Source organism: Myiozetetes cayanensis, unplaced genomic scaffold, assembly GCF_022539395.1.
Source record: "Myiozetetes cayanensis isolate MyiCay16 unplaced genomic scaffold, myiCay2020 scf3, whole genome shotgun sequence".
Lineage (NCBI taxonomy): Eukaryota > Metazoa > Chordata > Aves > Passeriformes > Tyrannidae > Myiozetetes > Myiozetetes cayanensis.
This window is the reverse complement of record NW_026087521.1, coordinates 34,138,428-34,147,664: the sequence shown is the minus strand read 5'-3', so window position 1 is coordinate 34,147,664 and position 9,237 is coordinate 34,138,428.

Here is a 9,237-nt window from a genome sequence, read left to right as displayed (position 1 = left end):
GCTAAAGTAAAGGAGTTTTAAGTCAATGGTAAAACTGTTAACTCTCATATAAGGATTGCATCCATGAAAGCTCTAAGAGTATATATATATATATATATATAAGCAGTTTATAGATTTAGAAATTCACAACACATGTGCAAGAGAAGATTGTTAAGCATTAAAAATGAGGTGAACACAAGGCCAGGAGATTCAGTCAAAAATTACTCTGTCATGAATGTTTTAAACCATACTTTGAAAAATACTTGGAAATTTTAGATCAGCTTTCTGAACTAGCTTTTTCTCTATCATGCCTCACTTCAAATTCCACCCCAAACCCCAAGAATGTACAGTAAAAGGAAACATGCTTTGACAACCCTATGATTTTACCTTCTAATGCACCATGATAATGCACTGCGATAATAATTCTTAAGTATAAGGGTCTTAAAGTATAATCTGACATGACACTAAAGAAGTTATTACCCTCCTGTCCATGGGGAAAAAAATCTGTTTATAAATTTGAACTCCATATTGGTGCATTCAGTGAAAAAAAAATGCAAGGCCCTAAAAAGCAAAATCACAATGACCAAGAAAAGATGATTTGCTGTCTCTCACTGCTTTGTGTCTTGACACACAGTGGCAGGTTTTCACTTCAGAGAAAGTATGCACGTATAAATCTCGCACCTTGAAACAGATATGTGAAATCCTACTCTGAAAACAATTTCATAACATTCTGACAGATACCATTTATACACTGCAGGGGTATAATAAAGCCAGCCTCCAGATTTAAGTAAGACTTTCTATATTTTTTTAGTGTTTTCCCAGACCAGACATCCCCTTTCAAGGGATGGCTAGCAGTTCATCTTTGAATCTGACTAGCAACAGGGGCATTCCCTTGTCTCAAATATGCTTGGGTATTCATTGCTCTCTGATCTCTGCTGTGATTTAAGACATTCTTGTCTGCTGAACTCCAACAGTAAGTCTGAGTTTGCCATCTAGGAGCATCAACTGGAAGCCCTCAGAGGAAGAAATTAGGGGATGTATCTAGCACAGCAGGAGGAAGGGGTAGCAGAGAAAGGTATAAACTTTCATTTCTCTTGAGATAGAAAGTTTATTTTTTTCCCTGTGCTTTAGAGCTTTTACCTGGAGGGTTGTGCAGTACTATAATAATAATAATAAGAGCCCCTGGTGGTCTAGGGGGTAAAGGCGCCGCGCTATCATCGCGGAGACCCGGGTTCGATTCCCGGTCAGGGCCACTCCCGGGCAGGTGGGGCTCGTTAGCCCTTAAAGGCAACCCACCTACGTCCTAAGGACCTCACTGCCACCGTCCAAGCTCGCTTGGCCCCGGCAGATGAACCTTAGGATTAAAGGGTGGGCTCAGTTCCGCGCACACTGTGTCTCACCTAAAAAATCCAATGCGCAGGCTGGAAGGTGGAAAGACCTTCCCCGGATCTTCGCTCGCGAAGGCTGGCCATTATTATTATTATTATGTGCAGTACACTCGGAACTGACTGCCCCAGGGGCAGAAGCACAGACCCACTATTTTCCATTGACTGATCCACACTGCACTGGAAAAGGGTGAGGCTCCAGAACACCTGCAATACATTGATGACATCATCATATGGAGGAACACAGCAGAAGAAGTCTTTGAGAAAGGGAAAAGATAATCTAGATTCTCCTTAAAGCTGGTTTTGCCAGTAAATGCAGGAAAGTCAAGGGACCTGCCCAGGAAATTCAATTCCTAGGAGTGAAGTGGCAAGATGGACATTGACAGGTTCCAACAGAGATGGTTACAAACAGAGGTGATTAACAAAATAGCAGCCATGTTTCCACCCACCTGTAAGAAGGAAACACAGACTTTCCTAGGTGCCATAGGTTTTTGGAAGATGCATATCCCTGAGTACAGTCAAATTGTGAGCCCTCTCTGTCTTGTGACATGGAAGAAAAATGACTTCAAGTGGGACCCTGAACAACTGCAAGCCTTTGAGCAGATCAAACGAGATTGCCCTCACAGTAGCCCTTGGGCCAGTCAGGACAGGACAGGATGTGAAGAATGTGTTCTACACCGCAGCCAGGGAGAATGGTCCTTCATGGAGTTTCTGGCAAAAGGTACCTTGGGAGACCCAAGGACAACTGCTGGGGTTCTGGAGTTGGGGGTACAAAGGATCTGAGACCAACTACACCCCACCTAACAAGGAGATATTAGCAGCCTACACAGGGGTTCGAGCTGCCTCAGAAGTGATTGGCACCAAAGCACAGCTCCTTCTGGCACCCTGACTACCAGTGCTGGGGTGGATATTCAAAGAAAAAGTCTCTTGCACACATCATACCACTGATGCTACGTGGATTAAGTGGACTGCTCTGATCACACAGCAATCTTGGATAGGGAATCCTAATTGCTCTGGGATTTTGGAAATCATTACAAACTGGCCTGAAGGTGAGAATTTTGGACTGTCATGCAAAGAGGAAGAGGAGCAGGTGATGTGTGCTGAGGAGGCCCCACCCTACATGGTGATGAAAAGCGACACGTGCTCTTCACTGACAGTTCCTGTCGTATCATAGGGACAAACTGAAAACGGAAAACAGCCATATGGAGCCCCATGTCACGAGTCACAGAAGTTACCAATGGGCAAGATGGATCAAGTCAGCTTGCAGAGCTGAGAGCCATCCAGCTGGCGTTGGATATCACAGAACGAGAAAAGTGGCCAACACTCTATGTCTACACTGTCTTGTGGATGGCAGCAAATGCTCTGTGGGGGCCGCTAGACAGATAGAGAAAGGCCAGCTGGCAGCACAGAGGAAAACCCATCTAGGCTGCTGAGATGTGGCAAGACATTGCTGCTCAGTGTTGCAGTATTCTTTTAGGATATAAAAGAATGCAGAAGTTTGTAATGTTGTTAAACTGTCCATGCTTCCAAGATGGTGATTGTAAGCCTTTGTGTAACCCTTCTTGCTCCCAGAATCCCACACTGCCCCTTTGGAATGTCTAAGAGATACCTGGAAACTCACCTATTGGCTGTTAACCCTTTCTTGTAATTGGTTGGTTTGTAACACCTCCTGAATTCCCAATGGTCACATTGCGATCCCTCCGAAAGCTATTTAAGCTGTGGCCAGATCAATAAATCTCTCTCTGCCTGCATCTCTCCTGCCTGACTGACGGCCCCATGGTCCCTCTGTGGGGCCATGAGGCGCTGCAGAGTGAAGGGGGAGGGGAGGGAGCAGGTTCCCCCTCGGACCAAGGGGTAAAAGGAAAAGCCTCTTGTTCTGGGGTTCACCCTCCCCATCCACCTGAGCGTTCGTCAGCCCAGGTAGAGGAATTGACTGTGAAAGTATGTCACGTAGGGGCACATGTACCTAAGAGTCAAGCTATGGAAGAACATCGCAACAATGAACCGCAGGTGGATCAGACTGCCAAGAATAAAGTGTCTCAGGTAGCTTTGGACTGGCAACACAATGGTGAGTTATTTCTAGCTCAGTGGGCCCATGATGAGCTCAGGTCATCAGAGAAGAGATGTGACATATAGATAGGCTTGTGACCAAGGGGTGGATTTAACCATGGACACTATCTCCTATGTTATCTACAACTGTGAAACACGTGCTGCAATCAAACAGGCCAAGCATGTGAAGCCTCTGTGGTATGGTGGACAGTAATCAAAATATAGATATGAGGAGGGAGACCTGGCAGATTGATTACATCATAGTGCCACAAACCCACCAAGGCAAGCACTGTATGTTGACAATGGTAGAAGCAACCACTGGATGGCTGGAGACACACGCTTGTGCCCCATGCCACTGCCTGGAACACTGTCTTGGACCTTGTAAGGCAAGTCCTGTGGCAACATGGCACTCCAGAGTGAACTGAGTCAGACAACGGGATTCATTTTAAGAATAGCCTCATAAACACCTGGGCTAAAGAGCATGGGATTGAGTGGGTAATGCAGAAAGATGGGGAAACACAATCTGTACCTCAGGGGATATGATTTTGCATTAGAACCATTTGTAGTATTGCACTGTGTGTGTATATATACATATATACATATACATATACATACATATATATATGAGAGGGGGTTGCCACATGTCAGAGCTGCTCCAGGAGTCCCAGTTGCGACCTTGTCCACCATTTCTTGCTACCAGGACTTCAGCAAAGACAGGAGCCACTGCTCTGCTGCTGCTTCTTGCTACCAGGACTGCAGCAAAGCCAGGAGTTGCTGTTTTGCCACCACTTCTCGCTGCTTCCCCTGCCAGCATTTTCCAGCTGCATAACTCATCTCAGATGAAATAATTTTCCATGTTTTGCTTTGCCCCATCTTTCCATTGGGTTCTGGCTGTGGTAAAGGCATAGGACCGCAGAAACTGGTTTGCCATATTGTTTCCTTTGTTATCCCGAGCCACGTGATCCAGTGTGGGAGCCCCCACTCTTTTGTTTCTTGTCTTTGTCCGAGGGTTTGAGGGGGTGGAGCTACAAAAAAATTTAAGCCATTTTCTTTGTATGTTTGTGATTGCTGATTTTTTTTTCCTTGTTGGTAAACTGTTCTTTTTCACTTATATCTCCTCACATTTTGCTTCTCTATACTGATGAGGAATAAAAGGGGAAGGGTTTAATTTACTGGAGTTCACGCCCCCATATTTGTTTTTAAACCAAGACAGAGATGTTGTACTGAAATGCTGGACCTAAATGACAGTGAGCTATCCTTACTGCTAGTAATAATTTTTCTGAAATGCAACATGAGGCCCAGAAGTTGTCAGCTACTACCAGTGTGAGCTAATATTAAGAGTATGGGGGTTTTGGAGATCTAGGGATCCCATAAACAGATGTTAACATATGAAGGCTTTCATATGTACCCTCTATGTAGCCCATATAGTCCTCTGTGTAGCCCTCTACAATTGAATTCCTTTTTAAAAAGTTCAGCAATTACTTTCTTGGTGCCTTGGCCACTGATTCTTATTTCATAGCTTTGTGTAGTGTCTCATCATCCTCTCATTCTTTTGTCTGTAAGAAACATAAGACAGAAGCTGTTTCAGTGTTCCCTCGGGGCACATGGTATTTAATGTAGAAGCCAGAATTACCATGTCAAATAGCAAATGCTCAAATATTACTGGGTATAATCAAACCTTATTGTATACATTTATGCTTTTCATGTGCCTAGGCTAGTAGCACTTTAGAAACCTAGTGCAGTGTGTACTGTAAGGGCACCTATCTTCTTTTTCATTAACGCCACTATCCTAAATTTCTTAAAGATACCTAAAAGGGCTTTGCCAGTATGTCACAGTGACATCAGTTTGTGCTGCATCAAAATGCTAAATACAGTGTGTTTGACAGACAATAGCATTCTCTCTTGATCAGACACAAGAGAGATGAACCTGATTCAAGAGCCTATGAATATTAATTAGGCCTGATACTCCTATAAGCTGTTAATCAGCCTGTTATTTTTGTGGCAAGTGTGCTGAGATTAGGTATATTGCTGAGAATTTTCTTCTTTTCTATAAGATCTTGAAAACTTGGTATTGTAGGAATGTTAAGCTTACTTTTAAAAATCAGTAAATTTCCAGCTTCAAGGTTGTCACGAAAATGGATACTGAAAATGCTCTGACAAGCCCACACCTGTCTTTCTTAGAGACAGTGTTCTTTATGGCCATTTATTTGCTATTCAAAGGCTTGATAGTTTCATTTTTAAAAGCAAATTTAAAAATGCTTTCTTTGCTGTTGCAAAGCTTACTTCCTCCCCAGAAATGATAGCAGGAAGAGAGGTCTCCTTCTCCTTTCTTCCCAGACGACATCTGACATATATTTCTCCTTACAGAATGTTGACCTCATCTAGATGTGGGATCAGGGTCACTTTAACTTTATCACGCTGTTGCAGAGCATTCTAAAAAATGGTTTTATAAGTAATAACCTTCTATGTCTGAGGGAGGAAAGAGCAAATTCCAACACAAAAAAACTTTCTAGATGGAATGGATCCTGCTACAGACTTAAAAAAACCCCAAATAACTACTTTGACAATTAAATGTATGTGTACAAAGATTTCTACTGTAATATATTACATTCATTCACCAGGCTCCATGTCATGCTTACAGGTTTGTATATCTCAGGAGAGAAATCCGGTACTGTTATATAATTCTCCAGGAACACATAAACTCTTCCTTAACAGTGTTTTGTAATGGGTAATGCTCGGAAGTGCTTTTTCTAAAGCAGTCTATGTCTTGGTGACTTACAGGGGAAAAAAAAGACTATGTTATCCCAATGTGTTCCATTAAAGAAAAAGCTGAGGAAAACAGAAAAAAAAATGCAAACCCCAGAAAATCAAAGACCAGCCTTCCTAAGAAATTCCTGAAATCCCCCAGTGCTATTTGTAAATGAAAGTTTGGGTAACTTTAATGACTATGTGATAATACTTTCATTTGCTTTTATTCTACCTCCCCCTTGCCCCCCACCCTCCCCCTAAGGATTCTGTCATAAATAATGGTTTGGAGGAGAAAGGAACTCCAGAAGTCTGCATTTTGCCCAAAGAATCCAAGACTGGTTATTTATATTTATAACTTACGGAACTATATTGCTCTGTAATGGTGTAATATCTACATTCCTGGCGAGCCCCATAGCAAAGATATAGTTACTGAACTCAAAATTAAATAGGGATCTCAGAAAAAGTAATTTACCTGTCTTTGGAGACTGTCAAACAAAGGATATTAGTAAGCATGTTTTAAGTACTGTTCTGCACTTGCTTATCTTTGCTTTTTGAGAATATTTGTCTGATAACAGGGAGAAACAAATGGGAGTGTGTGTGTGTGCGTGTGTGTATGTACATTTCCCTCAGGACTTGACTGAAGACTTTAGTATGTACTGTGCTTAATGGTATTCTTTTTTTAAGTTTCCTCAGCACAAGGTCACCCTACTGCCAGCAGTATGATACTGTGTGACTGTGAGGATGTGATTCTGGACCCAATTTGCATGTATATTTGCAAAGTAACCCGGGCCAGAAGAGGTGCTGAAGTGGAGGTGTGCCACCATCCACACTGTGGGCACCCTGGCACATTTTGCCCTGTGTCAACAAACACCATCTCTCAGAAGATGCCCAGGCCCTGAAAGCTTTTCTCCCCCTCCTTGCAGTTCAGCATCAGGACCAAAGAACAGATCCTGTTTTATTTTCTGGTTCAGAGGTAGCCACTAAATCTACCCAAGAAAAGTCATATACATGCACACAGTTCTACTTTCTAGCTGTTTGCCACTGAATGCCACTGCTCACATTAGCTTTATAAAGCCTTGCTTGATACTCAGATCTGGAAAATATTTATAGTCACTTCCCTCTGTTTAATTTTTAACTGGAGCTTTTCTTGAACAAGAACTAAATAAAAATGAGTAAGCGCTTTCACGGTCTGAGGTTTGAGCCTGTTTCCAGAGGATCCTTTGAGAGCCCTTTCAGTTATTTGCCTTCAGCTGGGCTCCTGAGTTTAGCTATTAATCTCTCTTCATAAATAAATCACAGTTGTGCACTAACCCTTCTTTGCTACTGTTCTCCCAGTTTTTCTATACTTTTCTGGTAATGAATTTAATGCAATTTTATTCATGTGGTCTTACAAGCATAATGAGCAGATGGAAGTGCTCAGATTACAGCTAAAACCAGCTTAAGTGCAACTGTTCATCTTCTTTTGTAACAAAATCAATGCATACAAAGATTAATTTCTGACTAATTTTAATTCTTCTCTTTTTTCTCAAACAGCCATTCCCAATAGGTGTTCTGCTGGGGAAAAAAAAAAAACAAAACAAAAAAAAAACAGGGTTTCAAGGAGGATTTACAGAGGAGAAGGAATGCAGAAGGAGCAGATGAAAGACACTAACAGAGTTGAGTGTTACAGGAAAGAACTTTACAATCCTCCCACTCATCCCAACTACTTCCAGGTCAGGATAGATAGTATCAGACTGTAAACCTTGCCTTTTGGGTTTTTTGTAAGGCACTCTGATACAAAGAGCTTATGGATAGTAGAAAACTGAGAAGACTGTTGAAGTCTTCTTTATTGATGCTGTAAAGTGGCAATGGGTAGAGAGGTATTTAAATCAAATGGCATTTAATGACTCTATGCATTTTTCTCTATGATGGCTTCCATCCTAAATAAACCACATGGAGAATGGAAGTAGTTATGACAGGAGGGATATGGCAGCTCTGAACTTCATAAAAAGTTCAAATGCTCACATAACATTGTGCTGGGTCATGCATCTAGTATGGATCAGAAGATACTCAGGGAAAATGAATGCACAATGACAGCCCAAATTGCCCAAACCATGCGGCTTTTTTTGCACAGCAGAGTGAGCAAAATAAAGAATAAAGCTCCCTTTGGGGTCCTCACAGAGAGTGAAAATTATGTTTTCCAGACCAAAATGCCAGAGACTGTAGAAATGTGCTGTATTTAGGGATTGATATAGTGCTGCAGCTGATATCCTTTTCCTTTGGATATGTGTTAGACCTTTAGTGATCAGTACAGGCCAGGACTTTGTCATATTTGAGAACTAAAATTACAGGATGATTTTTAGAAACTTAAAAAGGCTTTTCAGTCTTGATTGCATGTACCAATTCCTTTGTGACCCTGAAACCAGAACCTGTTTTCTTCACTGACATTTGCTCCACTTTTGTTGATACACAACAATTTTAGCAGGTAGTGAGTTGTATGTCCTGGTTTTTGTAGGGCTGTTTCCTTGTTTTTGGCTAGTGGAGTTTTTGCAGTGAACTTTTTATTTCTTCTAAAGCATAAAATTTGACATGATGCGTGGCAAATAGACTGAGATAAAGTAGAAGAGCGAGTCTAATGTGGAGCTCTAACATTGGCAACTTAGCCAAGAATTCTCTCGTAAGTGATGGAAGAGTTTGCAGTGGTAGCCATGTGTGCAGGAGTCTCCTCCCAGCATCTCCAGTTATGCTATGCTCTGGAGTAACCCTGACAGAGCACACAGAGCTGGAGGGTCGAGGGGCCACACAGGCAAATGTGGGCGCTACCTTGAACTGTAGGCTGAAAAATTTTAGAAGATGCTAAATTATGGAGGAATGGGGGAAGATGTGAACATTGAAAAGAAAAAGAAGTCCTTTCTTTCTGAAGATGTAGAAGGAAAAAACAAAAAACGAATGTAAAACAAAGAAAAGAAAGGCAGAATTTCCACAGCTGTTTTTTAAGGAAAAAACACAACAGTCTTAATAAGCAGCGCTGTCTCACTTAAGCTCATTTAGAAACCAGCCCTTGGCTAGAATGTTGATTAGTAATTATGAGCATGTT